Genomic DNA, 19,569 nt, shown 5'->3' with positions numbered 1-19,569 from the left:
AAAAACAGTCGAACTCGTCTTGTGCACAGCTCTACCACTCTCCGTAGCTAACATTGATGTGGTCATTTCCCACTCCCTCAGTAATGCTTGCACTGTTTTAAACTTCCAGTCACGCTAAAAGATGTACAGTGATATCTTATCTTCGCTTTAATTTTGCATTTCTGTTTTCCTAATTAATGTGCTTCTTTGATGACTGTACTCTCTTTCTTGAGATGGGCTCTGTGTGTCTTTGCCTGCTCCCTAATTGGAATGCATATGCCGTTGTATTTTAAGCACTTTTCAAATATGCTTTATAGACAATGATTCCTTGTTAGATAAGTGATTTGTAAATAGTTTCTCCCACTCTTTGGATAGAAAGTATTTTCATCCCTTAACAGGGTCTCTCATGGAACAAATGTTGACATTTTGACGAAGTCTAACATGTCATTCCTTTTGCTCATGCCCTTGGGGTCAATTCTAAGAACAAAGGATCCCACCATCCAGTCATAAAGATTGTTTCCTACATTTTCTAAAAGTTTTTAATTTTAGCTTTCATTTTTTTATTCCACAACATGCTTAAAAATTACAATGTTTAGAAGAAGCTGTGGGACTTGGATTAAGGTTCACATTTTGCTTCAGGTGACCAAAGCACTGGTTTTTTATTTGTTTGTTTGACTTTGTTTTTTTGTGGGTGTTTTTGGAAAAAATATTTTTAAAAAAATCCCCCAAATGGTCTTTCCTCCACAGAATTGCTTTTGGACTGTTGTTAACAGAGCACACCTTGGTGTGCTCTAGGCTTTCTGTCGTATTTCTCTCATTTGTCTCTACTGTCTGACTGTGTCACATGGGTTTTCTCACTGTGGCTATGACTTCAGATTAGCTGGCAATCTGAACTCTTTACTCCTTTCTTTCAAAAATTGCTTTGGCTGTTGGTGTCATTCCCTTTTCATATTAACTTTCATGCAACTTGTCTGTAGCCACACCAAGAAAAAATCTTATTGGAATTTTGCCAATCTTATTGGAATTTGTATATTGATTTAGGAAAAACTGATGGCTATACTCTGTGGGGGTCTTCCGATCCATGGACAACATGGTAAGTGATTCTATTCAGTTCTTCAATCTCTTTAGCATCATTGTGTACTTTCAGCACATAAATTCTCATATGTTTTAGTAGAGTTATTCCCACATGCTTCCCATTTTGAGTGGCATCACATTTTTAATTCTGTATTTATATGTTCATTGCCAATTTCTAGAAAAATAACTGGCTTTTGCATTTGCGCTGTGGACCTCCTGACCCATTTACTACTTTAAGGAGGATTCTGAAACAACCTGAGAAGAACAGGCACAGCTTTATTTCTAACGTTCTAATATACATATGCCTTTTGTGTTACAGAATTGACGAGTTTTTAGACGTCCAGTTGCCCCATGGCAGTGTGCGACATTATTTGATTAGTCTCTAGCACCATCGTTTTAGCCATCCCCCCCAACCCCAGACTTACTGATAACAAATTGTGTTTCAGTTGTTTCTCTTCTGGTTTACCTAGTAATGGAAACTTAAAATATATTCTTGCCAGGCATCGTCTTCAACCTCAGCACTTGGGAGGCAAAGGCAGGAAGACTCTGTGGGCTAGTGTGCTCTACGTTGTGAGTTCAAGGTCAGCCATGACTACATTCTCTGTCTTAAACAAAACAAAACAAAACAAAACAAAACAACAGAACAGAACAAAACAAAACCCAGAACCTCAGAAATCAAAAAACTGTGCTGTTATATGATGTACCTTTTTATTATGATGTGTTTTTTGTTTGTTTGCTTCTGTTTTTGTTTTCTCATGTCCCTGTGTAAATTGGTTTACTTATTTTTGTTGTGAAATTTATTAAAAAGGTCTATATAAAAAGCTCTACTTGACATATACTCTGCAAAATATTTTATATTAATTTGTTAGTTTTATCATTTTATTTGTACATGGACATTATGTAACATATATATATATATATATATATATATTAATATAATATGAACATTATTCTCTCTCCTCCTTTCCATTGCTCTGATACCCTGTTCAGTCCAACTAATCTTTCCAACTATCAAGTACTCTGGTTCTGTTTTTAATCTTTTTATCAGTTCTTTGTGGATTTCACATCATTCACCCTAATCCCACTTATCTCTGCCTCCCCCTCATACTTGCTCTCCACCTTTGCAACCTCCCACAAAGCCCAAGGGAGAAAATCCAACCTTACTGTACAAGCTGCAGTGTGCTGCAGTGGATCATGCATACCCTTGGCTCAACTCCTCTGCTTGCAAAGGTTCAGTCTGGTGCCCGTCCTCTGGCCTCTGTCAGTACTAGAACATCACCGGGCCTCTTCTCATAGATCCTGTCTGTTGCCCTGTGTCATGGAGCTCCTGTACTTCTGTTATCTGTAGGACCAGCCCCTTCATGCACTCCAGCAGTTCGTTGGTAGGGTAGAGGTCAAGGTGGGCCAATTGAAAGCCATGGATCTGGGTCCTAGAACTATCTGAACTGGTCAGAAAGTAGGCTTTCCCACTCTCACATCCTAGGGGTCAGCTCGCCAGCAACCTTCACAGCCAGTGCCAGCTCTATGCTGCTGCCCAAGTGAGGTGCAGAAAGTGAGAGACATGACAGTTCCCCCACTCTCATCATCCGGGAGTCAATTCTCCCACCCGCCATAGACGGCAAGGAGTGAGGGAAAAGTGGAAGGCACCTCTCCCTCCTCCATGCCGTGCTACTGCACATCACACAGGAGGCATCACTGGATTTCTCATGCTTATTCCCCTAGGGCTGGCTCACCTCTAAGCCCCACACCCAGGGCAAGCTCTACCATGCTGCCCAGGTGACAGGCAGGGCCCACTTGTTTTTTAACTGCTGCATCAGGTGAAGGGCAGGGACAGCTCTCCTGTTCTAATGTCCTCAGGGCTAGCTCTCCTGCCTGCTGTGGGTGGCAAAGGGCAACAGGGTGGATCTCTCCCTCACCCAAGTCACTACATGGGCAGGAAAGTGGTGGGACCTGCTCTCCCACACTCATGCTCTTAGGGCTGCCTTACCTGTGCCCCTGCCACCAAGGTCAGTTCTACTGTGCTGCCCAGGTAAAGTACAGAGCCCACTCTCCCAAGTGCCGCAGGTGGCAAGGGGCAGGGATAGCTTTTCTGCTCTCATAACCCCAGTGCCATGTCTTACACCTGTTACAAATGGTGAGAATTCAGTGGGGAAGAGGCTGTCTTTCCCTTGTCCACTCCACTGCCTGGAAGATGAGTGGCAAGGCCAGCTTTCCCAGGTTTGTATCAATAGTCCCTGCTTTGTGCAGACCCTCAACAATTTCTTGCTCTCCTGCCCCTAGGACTAGCTCTCTCACAATGCCTTGGTGAGGGGGTGGGGCAAGTTCTGCACAGCCTTCAGACACCAGCTTATGCAGAGACAGCAGCACAGACTTACGGACATCTGCCTAGCCTTTGGTAGTAACAGACCCTCTGTTGCTGCAGGGCCACAGACCCAGCCAGATGTGGCTCCTTGGTAGCAACACATGCCAGGAAACCAGCATGGCTGTTCCTCTCTACCCTGGAGCGATCAGTTCTGCCTCTGGTACCAGACTAGTGGTTGTCTCAGGCTTGAGTCCCAGGAACTATTAGGCTACTGATCATTCAGATGTATTCAGGTCAGAACACTGAGCATAGACATAGCCTTTCTCCTCCTTGCAATCTATTAATGCACAGGCGACACAGCAGCCACACCTGCAGGACCTGCAGAGTACTAGGGACTTTTTAAAATTCCCTCTGCAGTGGGGAGATTAGACTATTTGAAAGTAATAAAGGGGAGAGCTGAACACCCAGAAGTACAGACATCCTGAGACCACAGGACAGACTGCCACTTCCGCACACCTCTGCCACATCACTGGTCCAAGGGGAAACTGTACAGTGCCTCTGGACACAGAAATAAAGGAACAGTCAGCTGCCAGTACTTGTGGTTCTGGTCTGCACCAGGATGGAACTGAACTGGCCAAACACTTCCCTGAACCCAAATCCCATGGAGGAGAGAGCTGGACCCTCAAAAGTGTGGACACTCCTGAGAAGTTAGAGGAGACATCCCTCTGCCCACATTCCAGACCCAAGGGGGAATCGCCTAGTGCTAACTGTGCCCCCTGGGTGCAAGGACCTAGGAGCAATTGGGGGCAGGACCCTTCTGATTCCTGCCCACGCCTAGAGCTGGAAGACAGTCTCCAGGAGCACTGACACACCTGAAATCGGAGCACCTGTTCTCAGAAAAGGCTGAAGGAAAACAGTTCTACTGGAGCTGACACAGAGGCCTACAGCAGGGTCAAGTCACTCTCAGAAACAGCAAGACAAGCAAACACCAGAGACAAGCCAATGGCTAGAGGCAAGTGCAGGAGCCTAAGCAACAGAAACCAAGACGACTTGGCATCATCACAGCCCAGTTCTCCCAACAAAGAAAATACTGGATATCCAAACACATTGGAAAAGCAAGATTAGATTTAAAATCACATTTCATGATAATGATGGAGGACTTTAAGAAGGACATAAAGAACTCCATTAAAGAAATGCAGGAAAACACAAGTAAACAAGTGGAAGCCCTTAAAGGGGAAACACAAAAATCCCTGAAAGAACTACAGGAAAACACAACCAAGCAGATGAAGGAATTGAACTAAACTGTTCAGGATTTAAAAATGGAAATAGAAACAATAAAGAAACCACAAAGGGACACAACCCTGAATATAGAAAACCTAAGGAAGAGACAAGGAGTCATAGATACAAGCATCACCAAGAGAATACAAGAGATAGAAGAGAGAATCTCAGGGGCAGAAGATACCATAGAAAACATCCACACAATTGTCAAAGATAATGTAAAACACAAAAAGCTCCTAGTCCAAAACATCCAGGAAATTCAGGACACAATGAGAAGATCAAATCTAAGGATAATAGTTATAGAAGAAAGTGAAGACTCCCAACTTAAAGGGACAGTAAATATATTCAACAAATTATAGAAGACAACTTCCCTAACCCAAAGAAAGAGATGCCCATAAACATACAAGAAGTCTATAGAACTCCAAATAGATTGGACCAGAAGAGAAATTCCTCCTGTCACATAATAGTCAAAACATCAAATGTACGAAACAAAGAAAGAATATTAAAAGCAGTAAGGGAAAAAGGTCAAGTGACATATAAAGACAGACCTATAAGAATTACACCAGACTTCTCACCAGAGACTATGAAAGCCAGAAGATCCTGGACAGTTGTCATACAGACCCTAAGAGAACACAACTGCTATCCCAGATTACTGTATCCTGCAAAACTCTCAATTAACATAGATGGAGAAACCAAGATATTCCATGACAAAACCAAATTTACACAATATCTTCCTACAAATCCAGCCCTACAAAGGATAATGGATGGAAAACTCCAACACAAGGAGAGAAACTACACTGTACAGAAAGCAGGAATATAATCTCCTTGTAAAGAAATCAAAAGAGAAACACACAAACATAATTCCACCCCTAACAACAAAAATAATAGGAACCAACAATCACCATTCCTTAATATCTCTCAACATCAATGGACTCAATTCCCCAATAAAAAGACATAGACTAACAGACTGGATACATAAAGAGGACCCAGCATTTTGCTGCATTCAGGAAACATGCCTCAGAGAAAAAAACAGACACTACCTCAGAGGAAATGGCTGGAAAATAACTTTCCAAGCAAATGGCCTGAAGAAACAAGCTTGAGTCACCGTTCTAATATCGAATAAAATTGACTTTCAACCAAAAGACATAAAAAAGATAAGGAAGGACACTTCATATTCATCAGAGGAAAAATCCACCAAGATGAACTCTCAATCCTAAATATCTATGCTCCAAAATGCAAGGGCACCTACGTTCATAAAAGAACCCTTACTAAAGCTCAAAACACACATTGTATCTCACACATCCCACTCTTATAAATGGTCAGATCATAGAAACAGAAATTAAACAGAGACATAGAGAAACTAACAGAAGTTATGAACCAAAAGGATTTAACAGATACTTATAGAGCATTCCATCCTAAAACAAAAGGATATACCTTCTTCTCAGCACCTCATGGTACCTTCTCCAAAATTAATCATATAATCAGTCACAAAACAGGCCTCAACAAATGCAGGAAGATAGAAATAATTCCAAGCATCCTATCAGATCACCATGCACTAAGACTGGTCTTCAATAACAACAATAAGAACAGAAAGCACACATGTACATGGACGTTGAACAATGCTCTACTTAACGACAACTTGGTCAAGGAAGAAATAAAGAAAGAAATTAAAGACTTCTTAGAATTTAATGAAAATGAAGATACAACATTCCCAAACTTATGGGACACAATGAAAGGGGTACTAAGAGGAAAACTCATAGCTCTGAGTGCCTGCAGAAAGAAACAGGAGAGAGCATATATCAGCAGCTTGACAGCACACCTAAAAGCTCTACAACAAAAATAAATAAATAAACCCAAGAGGAGTAGAAGCAGGAAATAATCAAACTCAGAGCTGAAATCAACCAAGTAGAAATGAAAAGAACTATACAAAGAATCAACAAAACCAGGAGCTGGTTCTTTGAGAAAATCAACAAGATAGATAAACCCTTAGCCAGACTAACCAGAGGTCACAGAGTGTGTATCCAAATTAAGAAAATCAGAAGTGAAAAGGGAGACATAGCAACAGAATCTGAAGAAATTGAAAAAAATCATCAGATCCTACTACAAAAGCCTATATTCAACAAAACTGGAAAATCTGGAGGAAATGGACAATTTTCTAGACAGATACCAGGTACCAAAGTTAAATCAGAAACAGATAAACCATCTAAACAGTCCCATATCTCCTAAAGAAATAGAAGCAGTTATTAAAAGTCTCCCGACCAAAGAAAGCCCAGAACCAAATGGGTTCAGTGCAGAATTCTATCAGACCTTCATAGAAAACCTCATACCAATACTGTCCAAACTATTCCACAAAATAGAAACAGACGGAGCACTACCAAATTCCTTCTACGAAGCCACAATTACTCTTATACCTAAACCACACAAAGACCCAACAAAGAAAGAGAACTTCAGACCATTTTCCCTTATGAATATTGACACAAAAATACTCATTAAAATTTTTACAACCTGAATCCAAGAACACATCAAAACAATCATCCATCATGGTCAAGTAGGCTTCATCACAGGGATGCAGGGATGGTTTAATATATGGAAATCTATCAACGTAATCCACTATATAAACAAGGTCAAAGATAAGAAAGATATGATCATTTCATTAGATGCTGAGAAAGCATTTGGCAAAATTCAACATGATAAAAGTCCTCTTCATGATAAAAGTCCTGGAAAAGTCAGGAATTCAAGGCCCATACCTAAACATAGTAAAAGCAATATACAGCAAACCAGTAGCCAACATCAAACTAAATAGAGAGAAACTTGAAGCAATCCCACTAAAATCAGAAAATAGACAAGGCTGCCCACTCTCTCCCTACTTATTCAATATAGTCCTCAAAGTCCTAGCCAGAGCAATCAGACAACAAAAGGAGGTCAAAGGGATACAAATTGGAAGGGAAGAAGTCAAATTATCACTATTTGCAGATGATATGATAGTATACTGAAGTGACCCCAAAAGTTCCAACAGAGAACTACTTAACCTGATAAACATCTTCAGCAAAGTGTTGGGGTATAAAATTAAGTCAGACAAATCAGTAGCCTTCCTCTACTCAAAGAATAAACAGGCTGAGAAAGAAATGAAAGAAATGACACCCTTCACAATAGTCCCAAATAATATAAAATATCTTGGTGTGACTTTAACCAAGCAAGTGAAAGATCTGTATGACAAGAGCTTCAAGTCTCTGAAGAAAGAAATTGAGGAAGATCTCAGAAGATGGAAAGATCTCCCATGCTCCTGGATTGGCAGGATTAATATAGTAAAAATGGCCATTTTACCAAAAGCAATCTACACATTCAATGCACTCCCCATCCAAATTCAAAAGCAACTTGCAAATTCATTTGGAATAACAAAAAACCAGGATAGTGGAAAACTATACTCAACAATAAAAGAATTTCTTGGAGAATCACCATCCCTGACTTCAAGCAGTATTACAGAGCAATTGTCATAAAAACTGTGTAGTATTGGTACAGAGACAGTCAGATAGATCAGTGGAACAGAATTGAAGACCCAGAAATGAACCCACACACCTGTGGGCACTTAGCTTAAGTCCAAGTGGATCAAGGACCTCCACATCAAACCAGATACATTCAAACTAATAGAAGAAAGAGTGGTGCAGAGTCTCGAACACATGGGCACTGGGAAAATTTCCTTAACAAAACACCAATGGCTTATGCTCTAAGGTCAAGAATCAACAAATGGGACCTCATAAAATTGCAAAGCTTCTCTAAGGCAAAGGACACTGTCATTAGGACAAAACGGCAACCAACAGATAGGGAAAAGATGTTTACCAATCCTACAACAGATAGAGGGCTAATATCCAAAAATACATAGAATTCAAAAAGTTAGGCTCCAGAGAACCAAATCACCCTATTAAAAATGGGGTACAGAGCGAAACAAAACATTCTCAGCTGAGGAATATCGAATGGCTGAGAAGCACCTAAAGAAATGTTCAACATCCTTAGTCATCAGGGAAATGCAAATCAAAACAACCCTGAGATTCCACCTCACACCAGTCAGAATGACTAAGATCAAAAACTCAGGTGATAGCAGATGCTGGCAAGGATGCAGAGAAAGAGGAACACTCCTCCATTGCTAGTGGGATTGCAGACTGGTACAACCATTCTGGAAATCAGACTGGAAATTCCTCAGAAAATTGGACATTCTACTACCTGAGGACCCAGCTATACCTCTCTTAGGCATTTACCCAAAACATAATCCAACATACAACATAGACACATGCTCCACTATGTTCATAGCATGCTATTTGTAATAGCCAGAAGCTGGAAAGAACCCAGATGCCCTTCAACAGAGGAATGGATACAGAAAATGTGGTACATCTACACAATGGAGTACTATTCAGCTATCAAAAACAACGACTTCATGAAATTCATAGGCAAGTGGAATGAACTAGAAAATATCATCCTGGGGCTGGAGAGATGGCTCAGCGGTTAAGAGCACCCAACTACTCTTCCAGAGGTCCTGAGTTCAGAGTTCAATTCCCAGCAACTACATGGTGGCTCACAACCATCTGTAAAGAGATCCGATTCCCTCTTCTGGAGTATCTGAAGACAGCTACAGTGTACTTATATATAATAAATGAATAAATCTTTAAAAAACAAGAAAATATCATCCTGAGTGAGGTAACCCAATCACAGAAAAACATACTTGATATGCATTCATTGATAAATGGATATTAGCCCAAAAGCTTGAATTACCCAAGATGCAGTCCACAGACCACAGGAAGCTCAAGAATAAGGATGACCAAAATTCGGATGTTCCCACTCCTTCTTGAAAGGGGAAAAAATATCTATAGAAGGAGATATGGAAGCAAAGTTTAGAGAAGCTACTCAAGGAATGGCCATTCAGAGCCTGCTCCACATGTGGCCCATATGTGTACAGCCACCAAAACTAGATAAGATTGATGAATCTAAAAAGTGCAGGCTGAAAGGGACCGGATATAGATTTCTCCTGAGAGACACATCCAGAACATGTCCAACACAGAGGTCAATGCTAGCAGCAAATCACTGAACTGAGAACAGGACCCCATTTAGGGGAATTAGAGGAAGGATTGAAAGAGCTGAAGGGGCTTGCAACCCCATAAGAACAACAATGTCAACCAACCAGAGCTTCCAGGGACTAAACCACTACCCAAAGACTATACATGGACTGACCCAGGGCTCCAACTGCATATGTAGCAGAGAATAACCTTGTTGGGGCACCAGTCGAAGGGGAAGCCCCTGGTCCTGCCAAGGTGGACCCCCAGTGCAGGGGGATGTTGGGGGTGGGCGGTAAGGGAGGTGGATGGGGGAACACCTGTATGGGGGAGTGGGTGGGGTTGCGGGCTTATGGACAGGAAACTGGGAATGGGAGTACCATTTGCAATGTAAGTAAAGAAATACATCTAATAAAAAAATTTTAAAAAGGATATTTAATGCTTGAATTACCCTAGATGCCTAGAACAAATGAAACTCAAGACGGATGATCAAAATGTGAATGCTTCACTCCTTCTTTAAAAGGGGAACAAGAATACCCTTGGCAGGGAAGAGAGAGGCAAAGATTAAAACAGAGACAGAAGGAACACCCATTCAGAGCCTGCCCCACATGTGGCCCATACATATACAGCCACCCAATTAGACAAGATGGATAAAGCAAAGAAGTGCAGACTGACAGGAGCCGGATGTAGATCGCTCCTGAGAGACACAGCCAGAATACAGCAAATACAGAGGCGAATACCAGCAGCAAACCACTGAACTGAGAATAGGTCCCCCGTTGAAGGAATCAGAGAAAGAACTGGAAGAGCTTGAAGGAGCTCGAGACCCCAAAAGTACAACAATGTCAAGCAACCAGAGCTTCCAGGGACTAAGCCACTACCTAAAGACTATACATGGACTGACCCTGGACTCTGACCCCATAGGTAGCAATGAATATCCTAGTAAGAGCACCAGTGGAAGGGGAAGCCCTGGGTCCTGCTAAGACTGAACCCCCAGTGAACTAGACTGTTGGGGGGAGGGCGGCAGTGGGGGGAGGGTTGGGAGGGGAACACCCATAAGGAAGGGGAGGGGGGAGGGGGATGTTTGCCCGGAAACCGGGAAAGGGAATAACACTCGAAATGTATATAAGAAATACTCAAGTTAATAAAAAAAAAAAGAAAAGAAAACTGGGATTTGAAAACAAGGAAGAAAGATGAACTGAGTCACGCTGTGCATTAACAGATGAAAGAGACTGCCTTATGAGAGGGAATATTAATACAAAACTGGGCTATGAGCACAACACATTCTAAGATGTATGCCAAAGGTTTTAATTACTACTTCAATCTGTTTACAGATGGTGAAGAAACTCAGAGAGCTTGAGTGACCCATCTGATGACACACAATATATGATCTGCATGCAGTTTATTGCAAAGCTTGGCTTTTTAAATAAATGCCATCTGTATTATGCACAAGAAAAAAAACAAAAAAAAAATAAAATAAAAGACAGTTCATTTTATCAAAAAAAAAAGAGTAGTAAATGAAACTTCAAGAATATTTCTAATTTTAGGGTCATCTCACAGAGTTCTAGAAAAAAATCCCTATTTATAAGCACTGTTTAACTCCTCAGTTATAATAAAAATATGAGGAAACAAACATAACATTTTTATGTCTGTCAAACAGAAGGAAACCATGACCAATAGAAATGAAATTTCAAGCTCGAGGGGAATTTATTGAGTATTATTGCAGCCTGTACTTTAACCCAAATAGTAAGTTCCATTCATGAACTTTGTGTACAGAATACTTTAACTCCATATTTGGAAAATGGAGACGTATGGGGAGAAGAAGAACAGGTGACAGCAAGGACTTAAGAATATGTGGAAGTATACAGTCAGATGAAAAAGTTTAAAATGTGACTGTTGATTGATTGGTTGATTGGTTTTGCCACACCTATTCTGTATAAAGTTTCATTCATTTTTGTGGAAATTTAGACTACAGAAGACGTATAGAAAACGTCTGTGGTCTCTCCTTAAGTAATTGTTCCTATGCCTTCCCATTCTGTGTAGACACCAAGAAGAAATGAAGATGTTTATCATGGAAAATTTAAGCACACAGACATTATAGAATCATCTCTCAAACCAGCCAATAAATGTGATATATTACCATCAATTCAATAATAAATACATGAAATATATTCACACAGTGAAATAATTTGTTTATAAAATTGTGTTGATAAATGCCACAGTGTGGATGCTTTTACATTATTAAGTCACGTGAAGAATCAATATATAGAATGAAATACTTGATTATTTTATGTGTGTAGCATTATATTTTACTTAGCTATTCAGGAGATATAATAGTTTTCATTTCAAGGGCAAATATTCTATTTTGTCATATTTTCAGAATTATTCCTCCATTTCTGTTATATGTTTGCACAGAAAGCACATTAATTCTAAAGATAACCTATGTTTATTGTGAGTAATTCTTTGTTCCCATAATTTGTATTTTGCCTTATGAACTTCTATGTTCAAAATATGCTTAGAGAAAATTTGTTCTGGAATCTTATTCTTATTAGTGGAAATTAAGATGGCTATACTTTAATGAGAGAGGTAGATACATATGCATTCTCATGGGGTTGAACCACAAGGACATAATCCTCACTTGTGATAACCAAACAATTCATAGAAATCAAACCACTGATAGAATTTTTTCCTAATATATTACGTTTTCCACAAGGGATTTATAAATTAAAAAGACACTGAACTACCCTGTCTTGCTATGAGTTCTCTACACATGTCCCTCTTGTCATTTTACAACTCGATAACAATAGTTCCCAAACCCAGTGGAGTCAGATCTATCACAGGTCTCAATCAAACTGCAATGTCTGCATATAATTCCCTGATGGTATGATTTAATAGATGTAGGGTACTCTTCAGAAATGTGTTTTCACAGCATTCGGAATAATGGTGTAGCTTCCTGACCATGATCTCATAGGAAAGAATCATTTAGTGAATGATATGATTATTTTTTATACATAAAAGTGTCCACATTAATAGAGCTTGTTTATGGAGGGGATGCTAGCTAACTTTCTTATGTGAAACAATTGTTTGAATGTGTATTATATCTGCAACCATCAAAAATGGAAACTGAAAAAAAAGGATATTTAAAAGAAACATTTTTTAAATTACAGAAAAAGAAAGTAATAAAGGCATGATGTAGGTTGGAAAGCATGTATCTCACTTTATCTTATTTCAGACAAAACAACACATTATATTCTTAGATAATGATAACAATAATAATAATAATTATAATTATTATATGATATCTTAACCATTTGTGATTAAATGATTCCAAGCATCAGAAGGTAGAAACGGTGTGGATAAGAGGACATTTTATTTATGTATTTATTCCCAAATGCAATTCCTCTTGCTTGCTGGGAATTGACCCTCCTTGCCTTATTTTAATAAGTGGTCCTACACTGTAGCCGAAATAACGCCCTCAAACTTGAGAATTATCCCAAACTTGTATTCTCCTACAAATGGTAAGCCACTCTGGCCAGCCATGCCTGTCAGTGTTTTGGCCCTGTTCCCTCCAGCTCTCTATTATTTCCTGGTTTAGTGTTGCCCAGACCTTGGTTAGATCCCCAATCTCTGATTCTGTAGGTCTGAGTGGATGTAGTGAGTTTATGTTTCTGTCAAGTTTTTTGATGATGCTAGTGTTGCTGGATAGAGGCCATGTTCAGAACTCTGACTTAGACTATGACAAGGTCTTTCATAGCACATTACTGCCCACCTAACAAATGAAATAGAAGTTTCTTGGAAATATTTAGTTCATTTAAAGAGAAGGCATGTAGTAGAAGCTGTGTAATACCAAGGTTTCCGGGATGAATAAATAAGTCTTACTCATTGCCTCAATGCACTTAAAATCTACTGGATATACTGTGATGTAAGTGTCAGCGTAGTGCTGGCCTTGTGGACATAGACTTGTGCAGTCACACAGGGACTTGTTTAGAACAGCTTCACGCATAGCCGATTGTTCATCTGTGTTTGTTGGGGGTACTTACATGAGCGTGTATGTAGAGGTGCATCAGCCCATGTACACACGGAGGATGCAGGGTGTCCCATTCTCTCCTTTTGCCTTAATCCTTTGAGACAGTTTCTTGAACCTGGAGCAAAGCTGGGTCCAGCAAGTTCCAGTGATTATTATGTCTCCGTCCCACAGTGCTGAGGTTATAGGCAAGAATTTCTCATGACCAACTTTTTATATGGGTGCTAGCTAGAGATGAAAATTCAGACCGGTGTACCTGCCCAGCAAGCACTCTTACTTCTCGCATCACTTCCCAAGATCCAATGTCGTGATTTTGTAATTCTCAATATCCTTAAAGGAGTGCATATTTATTTTGCATTGGGTCTCACCTTATATACTAGTTCTGGAAGGTCAGCCCTGAAAATACTAACTTCTTCCTGTTTGATTGCCAATACATAAACACCAGCCAGAGTTTTGGGTTTTGCTCTGTTAGAAGACTAAGCCTCATCAAACATGACTGACCTGGCTTCTTGGGAAGAATACTCTACGGTAAGTGGTGACAGTCATGAGAACTCTGGTGCAAAGTTGTGGCAGTGAATGCGCAAATTGTTTTTGACTTCTGAATGCAAAGTAATGTTGCTATCGGAGAGTGTGTTTTCTGCTGAGTTCTTCAAATTAATGGTCAACCAGGAATCACTGTGATATTTATATTTTCCTATGGAGAACTGGAGAACAACTCAGTCATTACAGCAATGAAGTTGGAAAGTTCTCTTATGCTCAGAACTGGGAGGACTGATAAATGTCAGTGTTTTCTCATGCTCGGCTCCTAGCAGAAGTAGAATCTGAACTGGAAGGCTCCTGTCAGGCAGGCTCAGCCTCATCTTTCTATTCTTGAATCACATATAATTTATTTTGAACTCATAAAACTATAAAAGCCTGGAGTGTCATTGAGCCTAGAGATATTCCCCCTGCAAAGAGTTATCTTTAGGCTTTTACGACAGCAAGAGTGCTAGTACGTACCTGTTAAGGCTCAGAAAGGAAGGGGTTGCCACAGAGGCAGAGCCTCATGTCTCGATGGCTTTTATTCATAAGAAGTCTTGTTTTATAAAGAAACTAGTGCTACATTAATGTCCAACAAGGCTGTGTGTCTGTCTGCAGTGTGTGTGTGTGTGTGTGTGTGTGTGTGTGTGTGTATTGTGCGTGTGTGTATCTGTTAGGGGGTATGTTAGATGTATATATTTAAGTGAATATTAAAGCTTAATTGTGTGGTTTTAGCATTTGAAGACCTCACATTTCCCCTATGACTTGAGGGAGTAAAAAGAGCCCCTTATCACCCGTAAGCTAGATGTTTCGCTTAACGGAGCTACTCTGATCCCTGCACCTGTCTGGACCAGCAGTTGTGGGATTAATGTGAGAGGCCGAATTTAAAAATCTGGACAACTGCAAGGGAGTGAGAGAATGGTGTGAAAATGAGCAGGCTTCCAGAATAAAGGATTTACTGTTTACGACATCAAGCAGCACACGATACCGGCAGAACCCGAGAATGCCCTGTTCCCTCTCTGTCCATGAGTGCTCATATTCATTTCCAAGTGACGTTAGAGGGACTTTGGATGAGTAGAGAAACAGAAGGAGAGGACTGGGGTTTGGCTTGGAGGAAACAGAGATATATTATTCTATCCATGTGCGAGACAGCCGTAGAGTCACGTGGCACTGGATATCATTTCTGGTGGATTATGACAATTACAAAATGAGGAAAACAGGCCTCACCCGCATAAGGAGTTTTTCAATCCTGCATCTCCAAGAAAGCAACAGCTTGTTACGCCAAAGTAGCCCTCTTAAGCACTACTTTTCACAATGTAGACGCTAAAATATTCTTGCTTATAGAAAAGCAAAAAATAAAGACAAAACCCCACGAAAATCAAACTTCCTTTTTCTTGGGACCAGACATGGCTTGAAATTCTGACTGAGCTTGATAAGTAAATGTATTTTTTTTTCCTTTTATAGAGATAAAACTACACAGACCTGAACCCATGTCCAAATAAACTCCCGATACCCCTCATACTTGAGTAAACTTTTGCTTTATGCATCAGACTCAAGATAGAATGGTTATCTTCTAAATCAACTAAATGTCAATATGTCCCCACTTTTCAGATTGTTTTATATCTGACTTACAAAATTGTATATATATATATATGCATATATATAGATATATATACAATGTGTATATATTGTGTATATATATACACATTGTGTATATATATATATATACAATGTACATATACTGTGTGTATATATATCTATATATCTATATATAGATATATGGGGCTCTAAGTCTTAAAATGAATAATACCTTGCTTAAGGGACAAAGGACAGGAATTTTAAAATGTGAATGGGCTCCTTTTCTTTAAGACTTTGGCACTACATTTGCGGTCTAGGAGAGAGTTGGTGTCCCAACTCCATAAAGCTCAATAGCCCCCCTTGAGCTTTGGCTCTTCAGACTGGGGATTTTTGTAAGGATTATGGGAGCTGGTGTGTATGAAAAGCACTTTGTAATTTGCTTAAACACGGCTTACACATGTTAGCTCTTAACTTTCAATTAAATTTGTAGAAGACAATCTAAGCTGATTTGTATGAGATTACGCTAAGAATAGCGATGAAACAGAATCACTGGCAGTAAAAGCAAGTGTTGTATTTCAGATGCAAAGATACCCGGATTTTCTCACATAGGTCTTAGAAAGGGTGCTTTCCTTTTATGAACTTAGGTTGCAGTGTTAGCCTCATAATCTCATTCATTCACCAGCAGTACACTGGGAACTTCTCATGTGTCAGCCTGAGGGGATAGGCTGATAAGACTTACCAGTCCTTGACTCCACAGAGTCTTCGACTACCCAAGGAAGAGAGTCACCAGATACACAATTACATAAGAAGATCTTTCATTATAGATGTGATGCATCAGGCTCACATCTGGATGTGGAAGGAGCATTTAGCTGCCAAGAAAGCACAGAACAGCTGCAGGAGACCCAATGGGAAGGGTCAACTGTAGTGTCTCTGCAGACAAGACAACTAAATACTACGGACTCTCAGGTAAAGAAGCTCATGCTGGTTTTTAATGTTAAACCTTATATTATTCAGAAAATATAATATTTAAGTTATCATAAGCATCCACGCATTGCTTCTTCTAGATCTTTTTGTTTGCAAATAATTTCAAAACCGATGAGCTAAACAGGAAATGTATTAACTCATGCAACAGAGCAGTGAGAGAAAACTTCGCCACCGAAAGGCTCTCCACTTTAGTCTCTTGAGGTAGCCCATTGTCCAGGGACTTTCTCCTTGGACTGTCTTCACTTTCCAAGTACTTACAAAGGAACTCTCCATACAGATGCCTTTCAGCCACTCTTGGGTTATTTGCTCACTTCTGAAAATTGAGAGGCCAGGCTAGTCCCATAACAATCTGCAGACAGAGAGAGAAGGGAGGATATTGAATAGTAACCAAAAAGGAGAAAAAGTTGGAAGGGAAAATAAAAACTCTTGCTGATTACATGCTGGAACTAATATCATTCACCTAGTATTATGATTCTCAGACTTAAAAGTCTTTATTAGTTTTCTATTATAAATGTAACTTGTCAAAGTAATGGTATTTACTAGCTCACACTTCCAACATGCCAATCAGATGTTTAGTAGCAAAATTAATGTTTTAGGTCACAGTATCACAGGACAACATGATAGTCCCATGTCTTGCTGACTGACTGGGGCTATTCTCAACTCCTATACGGTGTGTGTTCCTTGGTACACTGTGACGCCCTGAATCGACAGAGACTTTCCCCACACTTTAAAGTGCTGACTAATTTTTCCCCTATCATTAGATCCACCCCTTAGACTCCACCCACATATATGTAAAGGCTCATATCTTTTATATATGCAGACTGTCTCGTATCTGGGATTAAAAGTATCTCAGACATTTTTTATATTTATTTTTCCCGATTTTGGAATACTTGCAATATAAGGGGATGGATTAATTCTAAACATGAGCATAGCTATTTACAATATAGAGCTATAACTTTACATATTGTTAATTTTGTTCATGATAATTTCATGGTGTGCAATCTTCCATCGTAATATCATGTTAATGCTCACAAAACTTTGAACTTAGGGTAGATTAGATTTCAGACATTTGCACAATAAATCTTCAACCCATATACAAAATAAAATTGCATATAACATAATACATAATTTTATATATATACACACACACACACTATATATATATATATATAGTGTGTGTGTGTGTGTGTGTGTGTGTGTGTGTGTGTGTGTGTGTGTGTGTTTTGCCTGGGAAGACAGAAGAGGATGCCAGATCTTCTCCTTGTGTTAGAGTCACAAGAAGTTGTGGGGTGTCAATGTGAGTGCTGGAAGCCAAACTCTGGTCCTCTGGAGGAGCAGCAAGTGCTCTAAACTGTCAATCCATCGTTCCAGTGTACATATTTCTTTATTTGCCTCCACGGATTAGCTTACATAACTGTGAAAGCTGGGTAAGCAAGAATGAAATCTGTGGAGAAGGCAGACAAAAGTTCTCAGTCAGGTCTGAAACTACAGAAACAGCTCAAAGCTCGTGTTTTGAAAAGTTCAGTGTTAGGACAATCGCTTAAGGACAGACTCAAATTTTGTAGGTACAGTTGCTATTTGGAATCTAGGAAATAACAAACCCTTTTATAGGTCTCATATGGAATAGGTTAGCCACCCTCCCCCACCCCACCTCCAAGTATAATTGCTCTGTCTAAAGGTCTGCTGACTTAGGGCTTTATATATATATATATATATATATATATATATATATATATATACATACATACATATATATATATATATACATATATATATATATATATATATATATATATATATATATATATATATATCCCTCCACGGCAACATCCAAGTTAGTGCCTACCATTCATATCACAATATCAATGTGCTATCATTTTATTCAAAGTTTCTAAAAGCATTGGTTAAATTTCCTATCATAGGAATATACTACTCACAGAAGAATTAGGACAGATTTTTCTATTGCTTATGGAGAAATACAGAGCAGTCTTTAAAAAGGAAGGTCTATTTTAGATATACAATGGCAAGTGTCTGTGAGGGTCAACTTGAAGGTTATCAAAAAATAAATCATAAAACATCCTCCTGTTGGTTGTTTGTGAAGAATTATGGCAAGTGCAGCAAATAGTTGTAACTCATCATAACATTTTCACTAGCTGTAGAACATCTTGTTAAAAAGCCTAAAGAAATAAATGTACTGAGTACTTGAGAGGCATGAGTTTGTCTTTCTGTGTGTGTGGTATATGCATGTATGCATGTATATGTGTGCATACCCATGGGTATGTGCAGGACATTGGGCGTATTACTCTTTACTGTTTCATTTTCCTTTGGTGTAATATCTCTGATTGGACTTGGAGCTCACTGCTTTTTGATTATGCTGTTGAGCAGAAGCCTGCCCTCCAAATCCTCTTGCTCCAGGCCCAGCTCTGGGGTTAGGCACATGTGGCCACACACAGCTTTTACATAGGTGCTAGGTATCTGAACTTGTGTCCTCATGCTTGCACAGTACCACTGAGACATCTCTCTAGCCCTAATGGTTTTTAATAGATGGTGAATGAATGAATGAATATAATTATTTTACCTAAGATAGATTATACCTGAAGATTATTATATGAAGGAAGTTGAGATCAGGGCACATGTATCTTCTTATGGTGTGAATAATATTTTATGTGATGCTTGTGTTACTTTTGCCTGTCTTGTCTAACTCAAAGGTTTAAAAATAACTATCCTAATTTTATCTATCTATCTATCTATCTATCTATCTATCTATCTATCTATTTATTTATTTGTGTGTG

At 39.4% G+C, this 19,569-nt stretch overlaps 1 non-coding gene across 1 annotated transcript; it reads right to left on the bottom strand.

Annotated features, from left to right (window-relative positions):
• Positions 1 to 3,614: 3,614 nt before the first annotated feature.
• On the bottom strand, positions 3,615 to 3,747 carry LOC120099018 (small nucleolar RNA SNORA17). The gene has a single exon (XR_015646065.1). It is a non-coding gene; the product is annotated as a small nucleolar RNA SNORA17 (small nucleolar RNA).
• Between the last annotated feature and the right edge of the window lie 15,822 nt (positions 3,748 to 19,569).

This window comes from Rattus norvegicus, chromosome 20 (genome assembly GCF_021556685.1).
Source record: "Rattus norvegicus strain SHRSP/BbbUtx chromosome 20, alternate assembly SHRSP_T2T, whole genome shotgun sequence".
Lineage (NCBI taxonomy): Eukaryota > Metazoa > Chordata > Mammalia > Rodentia > Muridae > Rattus > Rattus norvegicus.
Note: the sequence above shows the minus strand (reverse complement) of the source record. Positions and strands in the feature narration are given on the sequence as shown.